The sequence below is a fragment of the Vigna unguiculata genome, chromosome 10 (genome assembly GCF_037176805.1).
Source record: "Vigna unguiculata cultivar grain cowpea cultivar isolate G323 ecotype 2 chromosome 10, ASM3717680v1, whole genome shotgun sequence".
In the NCBI taxonomy this organism is placed as follows: Eukaryota; Viridiplantae; Streptophyta; class Magnoliopsida; order Fabales; family Fabaceae; genus Vigna; species Vigna unguiculata.
The window spans coordinates 6,641,993-6,656,609 of record NC_140801.1 but is presented as its reverse complement, the minus strand read 5'-3'; the positions used below and the strand labels follow the sequence as shown (position 1 = coordinate 6,656,609).

The following is a 14,617-nucleotide window of genomic DNA, read 5'->3' as shown; positions in this document are numbered from 1 at the left end:
TACACATGATTTAGAATTAGCTGCAGTGGTGTTTGCATTAAAAATATGGAGACATTACTTGTATGGAGCAAGGTTTGAAGTTTTCAGTGACCATAAAAGTTTAAAGTACCTTTTTTATCAGAAAGAACTAAACATGAGACAACGTAGATGGATGAAATTTCTTAAGGATTACGACTTTGAGCTGCAATACCACCCTGGGAAAGCAAATGTTGTTGCAGATGCTTTGAGTCGAAAGTCTATACATGCATCCATGATGATGGTGAAAGAATTGGATTTGATAGAATCATTCAGAGACTTGAACTTAGCTGTAAAACTTAGACCCAATAGCATATGCTTAGGAATGTTAAAAATATCAAGTGAATTCTTAGAAGAAATAAAGAGAGCTCAAGAAAGAGATCAATTTTTGCAAGAAAAGTTGATAGCAAAAGTTGAAGGAAAGGAATCTGAATTTCACAAGGATTCAAATGGAATCATCAAGTTTAGAGATAGAATTTGCATACCTGCAAAAGAAGAGTTGAGAAAGTTGATAATGGAGGAAGCTCATAAGAGTAGCTTAAGTATTCATCCGGGTACTACAAAGATGTATCAAGACTTGAAGAAAATGTTTTGGTGGTCTGGGATGAAGAAAGAAGTGGTGGAGTTTGTTGCACATTGTCTAGTGTGTCAGAAAACAAAAGTTGAACATAGAAAGCCTTATGGGGAACTACAATCCTTAGATGTCCCAGAATGGAAATGGGAAAGCATATCCATGGATTTTGTGACAGGTTTACCAAAGACTGTGTCTGGTCATGATGCAATTTGGGTCATTGTAGATAGATTAACAAAATCTGCTCACTTTCTACCTATTAATATTAGATTTTCTTTAGAAAAGTTAGCTCATTTGTACATAAAAGAAATTATCAAGCTACATGGAGTACCTTCTAGTATAATTTCTGATAGAGACCCTCGTTTCACATCTAGATTTTGGGATAGCTTACAAAAAGCCTTGGGAACAAAAGTTAGGCTTAGTTCAGCTTATCACCCTCAAACTGATGGACAATCAGAAAGGACTATCCAATCTTTAGAAGATTTGTTGAGAGCCTGTGTTTTAGAACAAACTGAAAGTTGGGAAAAATTTCTACCACTTATAGAGTTCACTTATAACAACAGTTTCCACTCGAGCATAGGAATGGCCCCATATGAGGCTCTATATGGGAGAAGATGTAGAACCCCGTTGTGTTGGTTTGAAAATGAAAATTCCTTAGTTTTGGGTCCAGAGGTAATTCAACAAGCAACTGATAAAATTAAAATGATCAGGGAAAAGATGAAAACTTCTCAAGATAGGCAGAAAAGTTACTATGACAAACGAAGGAAACCCATTGAGTTTGAAGAAGGAGATCATGTTTTCTTGAAAGTTACACCTGTAACTGGGGTTGGTAGAGCTCTCAAATCTAGAAAACTTACACCCAAATTCATAGGTCCTTATCAAATCCTTAAAAGAAATGGTTCTGTCGCATACCAAATTGCTTTACCTCCAAACCTTTCAAAACTTCATAATGTTTTTCATGTGTCTCAACTTCGTAAATTATTCATGACCCTTTTCATGTGATAGAACCTGATGTAGTACAAATACGAGAAAACCTTACTTATGATGTGCTTCCTGTAAGGATTGGAGATCGAAGGATTAAACAACTTCGGGGAAAGGACATACCTTTGGTAAAGGTATTGTGGAGTCAACAAGATGAAGGTGATGCAACTTGGGAATTAGAAAGTAATATGAGAGAGATGTATCCCCATCTTTTTACAATCACGTGAATTTCGGGGACGAAATTCCTAAAAGGAGGGGAGAAATGTAACATCCCTATTTTTAATAAACTATATTATTTATTTTAAATAAAACATTTAGAAAATATTCTATTTTTACTAACGTTTTGTATTTTATTATGATGTAGTTTAAGCATTAAAAATATTATTAAATAGGTATGTGTAAAAAAAAAAATATATGAAGAATTTTTAAAAAAAAAATATAGAAAAGAAAAAAAAAAGAAAAGAATAAGAAAGGATAAGAAGATAAGAAGAAAAGATAAGAAGAAAAGATAAGAAGAAAAAAAAAAGGAGGATAATGATGATTTGGATAAACATGCACATGCTTTGCTTTATATATATATATATGGAATGAGAGAAGTTACGGTGAGGTGAGAAAGTGAGAAAGAAAGAAAGAAAGAAAGAAAGAAAGGAGGGAGAGAGAGAAAGAAAGGAGAAAGAAAAAGAGAAAGAGAAAGAAAGAAGAGAGAGAAATAGAGAAGAAAGAAAGGAGAAAGAAAAAGAAAATAGGAAAAGAAAGTTTAGAGCAAAGATTCAAAGGGATCCTAGTCCTCTACAAATATTATTAGTGTGCTCTTCAATCAACAAGGTAAGGGGGAGTGAGGTTAAGCTTTTATATATTAATCTTGATAAGCTCATGGGTTTTATATTAATTTTTTTATTTATTTTGACTCATATATTATTCTTTTTACTTTCATTTAACTTATTTTCATTTATTATCCTCTTATATTTATTTTATTTAATCTCTAATTATATACTGATCCTGTTTATTTATTTATTTTATTTAATCTCTAAATATGTATTGATCCTGTTTATTTATTTTATTTAATCTTTAGTTACGCACTGATCCTATTTATTTATTTTATTTTATTTTTATCTCCAGTTACGCACTGGTCCTATTTATTTATTTTATTTTTTATTTATCTCCAGTTACGCACTGGTCCTATTTATTTATTTTATTTTATTTATCTCCAGTTACGCACTGGTCCTATTTATTTATTTTATTTTATTTATCTCCAGTTACGCACTGGTCCTATTTATTTATTTTATTTTATTTATCTCCAGTTACGCACTGGTCCTATTTATTTATTTTATTTTATTTATCTCCAGTTACGCACTGGTCCTGTTTATTTATTTTATTTTATTTATCTCCAGTTACGCACTGGTCCTATTTATTTATTTTATTTTATTTAATTTATCTCCAGTTATGCACTGGTCCTATTTATTTATTTTATTTAATCTTCAATTACGTACTGCTCCTGTTTAATTTATATTTTTGTTTATTTATAATGTTCTTACCCTTATCTAATTATTTATTTAAAGTTCTTGCTTTGATTCTTATTTTATCATTATTTTTACAATTAAAAATAAATAAATGTGAAGTGAAAGTATATATTATTTTATTTAGTGAGCTTGGATATAAGAAAATTGTATGTACATTTTATCGTTGTTTTATATTCTTTGTATAGTTTATACGATGACATGAATTGATAGTCATCACATTTAATGACCTTTGAAAATATCCAAGAGTATGTCGATTAAGTAAGAGTTAAGTCTGGTTTCAATAAGTTGAGATTAAACCAGTGTCAAAGTGTTTGTATTTGGGAAGTCACAGTTTGGTACACTGCGGGATGAAAGGCAGGGACCATGGTGGGGTCTAAGGAAGTTTTACCAAGTAGGTGAATATCTGGATAGTTCAGAATAGCGCCCTGGACTAGGATATTCATAGGCCAAACTTGGAACTATCCGATACCTGCTCGGCATCGCCAAGGTTAGGTAGTGAGTATATATCTCTTTTGTGAGCCGATGAATGGCTAATATTCTCGAGAAAGAAATAATTATGATTGTACCAATGTTTTATGAGAAATACTCAACTACCTAATCACTTCCCAAAGTAACTTTTGATGTTCAGATTGGATCATCAGAAGTGAAATATGGATCCATATGTCTGGTAAAACAAGATCAAGTTTTGTGGTTGTAGGTCCAAATCTAGGCCCCCGGTGTCTGCATTGTTTGTTGAGTTTATTAAGATTGATATTTAAGGCTTATAAAGACCTCACTCCTTTCATATTTTTCTTTCATATGTACCTGTTGCATGAGCAGAAGAGGAACCTGCTCAGTGAGAGTTGTTCAGGATATTATTGGTGGATCTTCTGAAGATTGACTCATGGATAATTTCTATTAATATCTTTAGGAGATGTTAAAAATATAGAAAATCTTCTATTCTGATGTAGGACTCTTAATATTTCACAAATATATATTTTTGTAATATTTTATGAACAATTATAGAGATGTATACTATATATATGAATATGAAGTTATGTTATTATTAATGTTCTCTCAAGGATAATCTTATGAAAAAAAAAAAATTGATTCCATATCTTTTTATCAAATAATAATTATTTAGTATAATAGTCAGGGCGTCACAGATTGTATGTATAGTGTTTGAGGTTCTTTGGAACTTACTTCAAAGTGCCAAAAACCAGTAGCAGTGACGCTACTAGTGTGGCGCCTAGCGACTTGGGGTGTTGTAAGACCAATGAAATTTAATTAATTAAATAATTAATTAATTAATAAATGCGGGTAGTGGGAGCCTTTATGACATTAAATTCTAATTTGTATGATGTGGAAAAGTATTAGCTCAAGTCCTATATATTAATTATTTGAGAGGACTTGGGTTAACCATTACCCCAAATATCGCACGGGCAACAAAACAATAATAATGATAATAATAAAACTAACAACAACAACAACAACAACAACAACAACAACAACAATAATAATAATAATAATAATAATAATAAAACAAAACAATAAAAATAAAAATAATAATAATGAAAACAATAATACTAACAAGTTAAAACAATAATAGCAAACTAATTATAATAAGGGTTAAATATGTTTTTAGTCCCTTAATTTTCAGTGAATTTTGGAATTAGTCCATTTTGAAACTTTGAACCAATTTAGTCCTTCATCTTTTGAAATATGTGGATTTAGTCCTTTTAATCAAATTTTGTTAAGTTTATTTGACATTTCAAGCGCGTTTCACAATTGTATTTGACTTAACATTAAAGCAAAGATGTGTCAAACAGTATAAACAACTCAAATACAATCCTAAGATGCGTACGAAACATCAAATAAACCTAACAAAATTTGATTAAAAGGACTAAATCCACATATTCCGAAAGATGAAGGACTAAATTGGTCCAAAGTTTCAAAATGGACTAATTCCAAAATTCATTGAAAGTTAAGGGACCAAAAACATATTTAACCCTTATAATAATAACAAAATAAAGCAATAATAATAAAACAATAATAATGATAATAAAATCATAAATAAAATAAAAAAATGATAATTGTTCCTGCAGAGAACAAACAAGGTAAGTTAGGCACAAGCGTCACCTCACCAATGTAGTCCGCTATCTCCTCAGTTGGCCTCTTCCCAGTTGGTACATGTCGGCTTGGACCCAGGAGGGGTTACCTACAGAAGGGACTACCTGCAGAAGGGACTCCGAAGCTCAAGTAAGTCAAAGCTCTCAGAAGGTCAAATCAGTGATTAATGGAGTAATGAATGGGTACCTTTAATTAATGGGGTCCACGTGTATTTATAGAGTACTAATTATGTCTGGCTATGGCATGGGTCGTACCCTGGTTTGGGCCTTAGTTTGGGCTGTAAGTGGGCCTGGGTCTTAGCCCAGGCCCTTAGTTCGACTATCGTGGGCTCATTGGGTGGCAGGAGGGGTTTCATTTTACTAAGTCTTTAGAAGCGCTCTGATCCGGTTACTTCTCAACTTGACGGATGTCGTCCTTGCCCGTGCGCTGTCCTAGGTTGGCCATTTTGTTATCAGTTTAGACTTCGTTCAGTTACGAGTTTAGGTCTATACCGGCTCAAGTCGTGCACTTGGGTTGTATCCGGCATACACGTAAGGATTATCATTTATATGGTTAAGTTGACCAGGTCCAGTACAATAATAATAACAATAATATTAAAATAATGGTAACATAATAATAATAATAATAGGAATAATAATAATAATAAAATATTATTAATAATTGTAAAATAAAATAATGAGAATAATAATAATAGTAGTAGTAATAATAAAAATAAAAATAATAAAAGTAATAACAATAACTAATAATAAAAATAATAAAAATAATAATAAAACAATAATAATGATAATAAAATCATAAATAAAATCAAAAAATATAATAACAACAATAATAATAAAATAATAGTAAAATAAAATAAAATAAAAATAAAAGTAATAGGAATAATAACAATAAAAAAATATTAATAAAATATTAATAATAATATTATAATAATAATAGTAAATAATAATAATAATAATAATAACAAAATAAAATATTAATAATAATAGTAAATAAAATAATAATAATAGTAATAATAATAAAAATTATAATAATAATAACTAGTAATAATAATATATAAATAATAATAATAAAAAATAATTATAATAATAGTAATAATAATAATAAAATTAATAATAATAGTAATAATAATAAAAATAATAATAATAAGATAATAATAATAATAATTGTACCGCATTTAGGAGAAAAACTCTAAATCTCGACAAATAAAAAAAAAAGAATAAGAATAATCATAGTAGTGATGGAGTCACATAGAGTATAAAAGATAATATCATTAAAACAGAAAATGGCAGCACTCTCGTTACGAGATATTATCCCCACGCAATACAAATTAAATAATTAATTAACACCACAATGTCATACACCAAACTTGGACCCAAGTCCTTTAATATAATCAAATACTCTCAATCAAATCTTCTTTCTCCACATTAATTAACTTAGATATTCTCACCCTCACATTTATTAAATAAATATTTATTTATTTATTTATTTTTTTTGAGTCTTACGATTGGCGACTTCAATATAACGAAGTCCTGTACACAAAGTACAACTTAATCCTATACGTACTTTTCTTAAAAACAGACTCATATCGATAATATAAAAAAAAAATTAACCCTTTTTCATAAATTAACCAAAAAATAAAATATAATAAGTAAAGTTTAAATTATACTATAAATTACCCCTAATTGTGCATAGTCTAAATTAGACACAATTCGATGTAAATCTATGTTAAGTTATCCATAAAAAAATTCTACAAATTTACGTGTTGCATGAAGTCATAGCTTAAATTTACATTAACCAACATTTAATTCGTTGTACTATTGATTAAAATGTATTTATTGCTAATTAGTGGTGATGTTTATTGCTACCTAATGGTGACATTTATTGCTAATCATTATATCTTATTTCCTGTCACTTCATTTAGGTTTAATTGATTAGATAGTATCCATGTTTTGTTTAGATGCTGTTGCTATCTATATTAAATTTAGTGATAAAAGTTATGAATCAAGTTAACAGCGTTATTAATTTTGGTCTGAAAGAGACCTAATTGAGACATATTTTCACACGTTGAGACTCAATTAACCTTTTTATAGAAGTGGGTACCAAACTGACATATCCGAACAAAATGAACAAATGTGGATACCATCCGACTAATTAAACCCTTCATTTAAATTTTGAAACAATGTATTGAATTATTATTCATTCAATTTTTTGTTTCTTTTCTTTTTCTTTATAAATTTTTTTTTCTAATTTTCAATTTGACTTATCTCAATCATCGAATTTTTTAGAATTCTTGTTAAATAATATCTCAAATCATTATTATACAATAAATATATATTATATTTTATATCAGTCTTAAGTTGAACATTGTCCGTTAATTAAGAATACACATTAATTTTAAATATTTATAATAAATAAAGTTCACTAATATTTTATAAATTAAATATATTAAAAGTTATAACATATAAATTTGTAAACTCATCCTGGATATTATTTATAGAAGAATATTGTAATAATTCTTTTACGTTAAACAATAATTTAGAAATACAATAACACCTTTAAGGGTTGACCGGGAGAATCAATTGACTTTCTCGATTTCTGCCTTAACTATATATATCACGAATTAGATATTTAAAATACAGTCAAATTAAGAGGAAAACGTTCAGTAGTTAAAAATTAAAATAACAAATTTCAAATTAATTTTAGAATACTGAAAGACATTAGTTTAGATGAATAATAAATTCAATTCTTATAAAAAAGAACCCATAAAATCAATTAATTTCTAAAAGTAAACAACTTAAGTGAAACTATTTTCTCCATAAAAGATTTAAACCTAATTTGGTGTATCTGTTTGTAACGATGGTGTATAAATACATATACCGTACTTTGTCTTTAAAGAAGCAACAGAGGATTTGACATGGCAGAGAAAAAGTGGAGCATGAAGGTTTGGTTCTTTTGGTTTCTTCTTCTTAGCATGGTTGCTTTCAGCCATGGCAAAACAGAAGAAGATGAAATGAAAATGACAGAAACAAAAGAGGAAAGTTGTGTGCGTAAACTTTCCGATCGTAAAAACTCAGAACTACCTCCTCCTTCCAATCCATACCATCGTGGCTGCTCACCGATAACTAGATGTCGAGGTGGTGGACCTAATCCCTAATTAAAAATGTCTTCTATAAGACATGTGTTACGCTGTTTACAATTTTTTTATGATAATAAAATTACTATTATGTTATATATTATAGTTATAATTACCAAATTTTAGTTAACAAAATTAAATTTACTATTAGAGAATTAAATTGCACTAAAATTTTAAAAAGTCACTAATTTTAATTCTAAATGAAAGTTAGAAGATAATAATTTATTTAACCATTTTTAATATAATGCAGCGTGTTTCGTTTAACAGTTACTACTTGTGTGTCGAAGAAATACCTGGTGTTTGTATGTGACTCTAGATTCATAATTATTTGTTTTTTCTTTTTATGTATTTTTGTTTGGTGATTGTAAATGGACTATAGGTACAAGTGATTTAACAATACACTGTAACATGTGAAAGAAGAATTTGCAACACTTTATTTATTTTTTCATTCAAAATGGGTATTTAAAGGTATTTTTATTATATATTATTAAAATACATTTTCTAAAATCATATTTAATAATCAATATATATATACATATATAAAATCAGAAGACATAAATTTTAAAATATATTATTCTGGAAGTATTTTGAAAAATTAAAATTATTATGATTTTTTTTTCATTTTCGATAAAACAATAAATAAATAAATATAACTGGATTAACTCAATCCATATACAAAATAATATGAAAATAAAACAAATAAAAGTGGCAAAAAACAGTTCCTCTCTTATATGGTGTTGTAAATATGTTATTATAACATTAAATATCATATCGATTCAAAACTAAATTTTACATTATAACTACGTCTTTTGACCTGCTGCCACGGATCGTTTTTTTTTTCTTTAAATTTAGATTAAGAAAACTAATGTACTAATTATTATGTTTGAATAAATGATTTATTTTATAAAATTATATTTATGGATTATAATGATGTATAATTATATATGTATGTATAATATTTAAATAATGAATTTATAATAAACAAAAAATAATTAATTAATTATTATTTTTTTTATAACAAATTAATTAAAAGTAAATATAATTATTTTAATATTATTTTTTTATATTAAAGTAATGGATTATAGAAATATAGATAATAAAATCAATACTACTACTAATAATAATGTATTATACTAATAATAATAAAATAATAATAATAATAATAATAATAATAATAATAATAATAACAAAAAAGAATAATATTTCGATATCAATTTTTTTTTTGTTTTAAATTATAAATTTGATACTAATTAATTAGTGATGTGTAGTAAAATAATATTATAATGTGATTAAAATTTACAATTAAAATTTTGAGTTATATATTATATTAAAATGAAATGTTTATATAGGGATAGTTAAAATGTATGCATATTTTGTTATGTGATTCTATATAAAATAAATAAAACATGACATTAATGTTAAAATTTTCAATCAGATACACATGTCGATATAGATAGACACCTTAAAAGAAAGATAAATACTCTAAGGTAAAATTTATAAAATATGGAATTAGAGAAAAAGAAAGTTAAACATAAAATATCCTAAACAAAAAGTAACATGGAGACATGGAAAATCAAGTTAAGATAAAATGCAAACATATTGTGACACTACATAAAAATTGTCCATAGTTTATGAAAAATTATCTACGAAATCTTTTGCGTAGATAACATTAATGTTCATGGGTAACGAAAAGATAAATTACATACAAAAAATTTCGTAGAAAAACCTACAATGTTTTAATGAAAATTTTTTATACGAAATATTAATTATGAAGTTGAGTGTAGAAATAAATATTATAAAAAATATATAAAAATTATTTTAAAAATAATTACCTACGAAAAAAACTTTGTATGTAAAAGTTATATAATTTTTTTATTAAAAATAATATCATTAATAAAAGTGTAATTTATTTTTAAGTTAGAGTTTACCTCTCTATACCATAACACTTTGGCTACATTTCGAATCCCAACCTGTTTGTGTGTCCTCATCAATCCCTCCTAACCTCCCCGTGCATCTCATTGACCCCTCTTTGAGGTCACATGTTGCAACGCTGATGCTCTGTCGACAGCAACACAATTGAGGTCAAGAGCTTCATCGGCAACAAAGCGTCCCAACACGTTCTATCTCAACCTCGTCACTCACGCAATAAAAGAGGTGTTTCATGCTGCATCCCACTTTGTGATTGTGCTCTGGCGACGAACAAGGTTCACGAAATAGAACCAGTACACTTCACAAACCAAAAAGAAATGCACGCAATCCCTAATATGGGGAAGGAAGCATAAATCCTTCGCGAATTGACTTTTTTGGTCAAGTAAGTAATGGGTTTAGGGTTTTACATTTTTGAGTTTTTTGTTACACTACTAAAAATTCTTATATTACATAGGAATTTTCTTGCAAATTTGTTAAAAAAATTTGCAAGAAAAGACTCTTTCCTACTATTTTTTCTAAGAATTTTAATTGGTAGATAATTCCTTCGTAGGTAATTATTTCCTACAAAATTATAAAATTCACAAATATTTCCTACAAAATTTGTTGCGAAAAGTGTTATACAAAATATTTTGCAAAAAAATTGGTAGCAATTTCCTGCAAATTGTTTTTCATAACAAAATTTATAAGTATTTCCTACAAAAAAATTTCAAAACAAAATTGGCAGGAAATATGAGTTTTTTTAGTAGTGTTAGTTTTATTGAATCCTCTACCTTTCCGATCTTAGTAGAAATACCTATGAGAAATTCGATCTGAGTTTGTATATGTAGGTTCTGCTCCTCTAGGTTACCTTTGGATTGTCTTTTGTATGCGTTTTGCAACTAAGTAGGAGTTTATTGAAACTATAATTGCTTTTGTGAGTAATGTACCTGATAATTTGAATTTTATTTAAGCATAATGATATCTCTAACTTAGCGGGTTTTCTATTGTTATATTGTCTCAGGCTGTCAGTGCAGCAAATTTTGACTTTTTGAATGAACTAAATCCTTGATAATTTCTTTGAAAACAGATTTTTTCTACTATCCTTGAGGAACCAAGTGAGGTTGTACATAACAAGGGCACTCCAAACACAAAGAATATGCCTCGTGGTTTTTTGTTAATTCTTCTTGTTCAACAAGTTTATTCTCCCCTTCTTTGTTGGGTTTTTGTTTCTTGTGATTTACACGATTGTTTATTATATTGTTTGGTTGGCCTAGGCTTTCTCTTTTCCAAATTGGGGGAGCATGCATCTGCGAGGGTATTGTCAGCTACAAATGAGAGAGGTCAGACTAAAGGTGAGAACTCCATCAAAATGGTGACCGATGGAAAACCTTCTAGCTCTAGAGGCATTGTTTGTTGTGTGAAGATGCAAAGACTAGACCCCTTTCACAGAATGGCTCATCCTTAGGAAGCCACAACCTGTCAAGGAAGTCATTGGGAGTTTGCAACAAACATTCAAGCTAAACTTGGTCATAATTTGATAAAATCAATATTCAATTATATTTCAGAATAATATAATTGGGCTAGAATTACTAACAATTAGACAAAGATATTCTATCATGCTATCAATTATATCATACTTTTAACACAATGGTTGTATCAATGTTTTAGGTTTTCAATGATTGATCACCTATAACGTAGGAGGACATGATTCAAATAAGACAATATTGGACAAACTTTCTCCTTTAGCACGTATAGTGTAGCATAGGCTACTCGTTGCTTAGGTTAAAAAGTAGAGCTTATGATTTATTTTGATGTTAAATAGTTTTTAGGTTATACTACACAATTTATTTGAAAGTGTAGATGAAATGTATATTTTGTTTTGAGAATTTTCTGCTTTACAAGTTATAGTTACAAGTCAAAACCAATTTAATATAAAAAGCCATAAAAATTTACGTTGAACTATGTATAATTTAACTTAAATTTATGCCAAATTGTGAATAATTTAACATAAATTTACATAGAATTGTGCATAGTACTATATGAATTTATGTTAGACTACACATAAATTTATGTTAGACTACATCAAATTCTTCAAAGTTATATGTAAATTATATTAAATATACACAATTCGACAATTTGTTTCCTAACAAGGACAAATTTATGTTAAATTTACAAAGATAATATAATTCGAAATAAATTTTATTGCGAAGATATTTTAACTTAAATTCATGTTAAATTACATCAAATTTAGCAAAGTTATATGTAAATTTATGCTAAATATACATAATTAAACAATTTTTTTTGTTAACAAGGACAGTTGTAATATTGGAAATAAATTTACAAAGATAATGTAATTTAACATAAATTTTATCTTGAAGATATTTCAACTTAAAATTATATATATTGGTTTTGCTAATCACTAGTTTTATCTTCTTTCCTATCAATTTTGAAACAATGTATTGAAATATTTATCCATTCAACTTTTTTTTTTCTTTCTTTTTCATTCTAAAAAGTTTCTCCTAATTTTCAATTTGAGTGATCTTATAAATCGTTGAATCTTTTTAGAATTCTTGTTAAATAATATCTCAAATTATTATTTTTATATCATGATTACGAGTATACATTATTATATCATTAAGAGTATATATTTTATATCATTATATAGAATATTAAGTTGAACATTGTCTGCTAATTAATAGTATACATTAATTTTAAATATTTATAATAAAGTTTTTTAATATATTATAAAATAAATATATTAAAATTTAATTTTTTATTAACAAAAAATGAATAAATTAAAGAAGAATACTTATGGGTGCTCTAACCCTTTTACAAAAAGATTTATTACCTATACAAAAGGATACAAAAGCTTGTCATTGAAGCCATACAAAACATGATATCCAATAACTAGATATCCATCAAAGATTAAAAAGACTCTAAAGAAGATACACATGAACTAAAGCACTAGCCATAACCCTGTTCTGCTATTCCAAAATACACAACCAAAAATAGAGACAAAAAGACCCTACACATGAATAGGTGTAGGCAAAGCATATAGAATTATGCATTCAAAGGTCACCAATACCATGGAACCCAACCAGGAACCAAACATAACCTGAAACAACAAGACATAATCCACATAGTCTAGACAGATTTCCACACCGGATTGAATAACTCAAAGTCCTCGTCTAAAAGGGAGAAAAGTTGAGGAACACAATCATGAGAGAAAGTGATGGGGAAAACAATAACAAACAATATACCAGAGAATGCAGCGGATATAATTTTCCCTAACTTGCAAGAATCTATGAGGAGCAATAATCAAAGAGCAGCAATAATAAATCACCAAAAGCACAAATAAAGGCACCAAGATTTTTAACGTGGAAAACCCCTTAAATCAAGGGTAAAAACCACGAGTCGTCCAGACCAAAGAAATAGCTTCACTATGATCAACAAGAGTACAAAAGAGTCTCAATCAATAGCACAAATTAGTGCCAACACCCAACCAAATAACAAAGCAACAAAGCTTTCAAATAGAGAAGAACAAGAGAGAAAAACCTCTACAAATCACTGCTGCAGTGCGAAATTAAAATCTCCCAACTCAGACCTCGTATCAAAGATCCAACCGGTCAGAATGAAGAGCAATGAGTTCCGAACCTGCTGTAAAAATTTCAGCCCGATCCAACGGTGAACGAATCCGCAGCGCCGATTCTACTATGACAGCTCTATGAAAAACGTGAACAGAATTTTCCCTCTACCTCTCCCTCTATGTGTTAGGGCTTTCAGTGTGTTCTGACTCTATTGTTCTGCCTCTCTCTTTATTTTATAGCCTCCTCTCCACTAGGTTAAGTGAGACATGGGCTTCTCAAATTTTGGGCCTTTTGTCCACATAGGAAGGGAGCCCAATACCCAATAAATCTCCCCCTCACAACTATGTGGAGATAACTGCCAAACCGGCGATCTCACAACAAACTTCAAACTTTCCTCTTGGCAATGCTTTAGTCATCATATCAGCACCATTATCATCTGTATGAACCTTTTCCAACTCCAACAACTTAGCATCTAAAGCATCACGTATCCAATGATACCTCACATCAATATGTTTGGATCTAGAATGAAAAGTTGGATTCTTACCAAGATGGATAACACTTTGGCTATCAACGAACAATGAATAGTTATCTTGCCTAAAACCAAGCTCCTGCAAGAATTTCTTCAACCATAATAACTCCTTGCATGCTTCAGTAATAGCAATGAACTTTGCCTCTTCAAAACACTCAGGTTCTCCACCGTCAGTCAAGGTTATGTACTCATCACAAGAATACCTTGTAGAAGGTTGTTTCTGTCTATTAGACCTCCTGAGTTGGACTTGAGGTGATTCAGATA

At 28.6% G+C, this 14,617-nt stretch overlaps 1 pseudogene; it reads left to right on the top strand.

The window, feature by feature from the left end:
* Nucleotides 1–1,168: 1,168 nt before the first annotated feature.
* On the top strand, nucleotides 1,169–1,835 carry LOC146882061 (uncharacterized; annotated as a pseudogene).
* The last annotated feature ends 12,782 nt before the right edge of the window (nucleotides 1,836–14,617 follow it).